This window comes from Myotis brandtii, unplaced genomic scaffold (genome assembly GCF_000412655.1).
Source record: "Myotis brandtii unplaced genomic scaffold, ASM41265v1 scaffold126, whole genome shotgun sequence".
NCBI classification, from domain to species: Eukaryota; Metazoa; Chordata; class Mammalia; order Chiroptera; family Vespertilionidae; genus Myotis; species Myotis brandtii.
Window position 1 is genome coordinate 2,088,170 of NW_005354425.1, and position 1,411 is coordinate 2,089,580.

Genomic DNA, 1,411 nt, shown 5'->3' on the forward strand with positions numbered 1-1,411 from the left:
TTGTGGGTGTAGCAGAGTGGTGGAGTGATGGTTAATTTGCATCTTTCTCTTTTATTAGTGTAGATTTTACATATAGGGAAAATAAGGTATAGAGAGGTCAAGTGACTTGGCCAAGGATAATATATTAAGTATTTATCAGATTCATGTGCTCCCCCACATTATCAAGGCCTTTTGTAGTCAGGCAGGACCATGAAGTTATTTGTGGTCTATGGGCTGCAAATATAAGTGATGTCTGTCATTTCTGTACTGAAGCAGTTAAGAGCTAGTGTGCAACTCTCTAGCTCTCTTTTACCTGCCTTGGTGACTTGGAAGGATGCAGCTACAAAACACTGAAAACTCTGCTAGCCTGGATTTCTGAGTGATCATGTGGAGTAGAATCTCCCAGTGACCCATGTTGGAGTTGTAGCTTGAGTGACAAATAAGCCTATTTTGCATTATGACACTAAGATTTAGGGGGTTAATTTTTTACCACAGCATTACTGAAACTATCTTGCCTAATATAGTGGCAGATCCAAGATTTGAACCCAGGGCTGTCTGTGTCCAGAATCTGCATGTTGTTGTATTTTCAGGATAAAGTCTGAGCCTCCATGCTCATCTAGTTCCTCCATGCTTAGAAGGAACCACGTGCTGGCTGAAACTTGGGGACTTTAGAAATGTGGCAAGTCCATACTCTCCTGAGGAATAACTGTTGATCTAAAACAGCTATTAAAACTGGTGATTTTCCCACGGCATTATCCACCTCTGCCTATTAGCAGTGGTTATAGGAAAAAGGACATGATTATCTGTCAGCATATTTTCACATTTTTGATTAAAAATGTATTTTCTAGTCCCAGGCATTTTGCTTTTACATTGCATATATACTGGGATGCCAGTATAGTTGTGTGTGTGTGTGTGTGTGTGTGTGTGTGTGTGTGTGTGTGTGTATTTATAAACATTTGGGGCATTATGGAAAATATTACCCTTAAAAGCTTTAGGAAGCCTCTACTTCATGCATTTTGCTAGTTCCTTTCCACTAAATCTGAATTAGTATATTAATTAATTATTGGAGTGGGTGTTGCTTGTCAAAAGGAAGAACTGTATATGGTAGTTAAAAGGCATCTTGGTACATTTCTAAGCTGTGTTGGGCATTACTCTATCTCTGTTGATTGTTCAGAACCTCTCCTAATATGAATTCACTAGAGGACTGGTGCATGAAATTCATGCATGGGTAGGGTCCCTAGGCCTGGACGGTTATCAGGGCCAATCGGGGTTTTCCGGCTGCTGGCTGAGGCCTCTCTTCATTCCACGCTACACCCTGGTGGTCAGTGCATGTCATAGCAAGTGATCAAACTCCCAGTCTGTTGGTCGAACTCCTGAGGGAATGATTTGCATATTAGGGTTTTATATATATACTAGAGGCCCAGTGCATGAA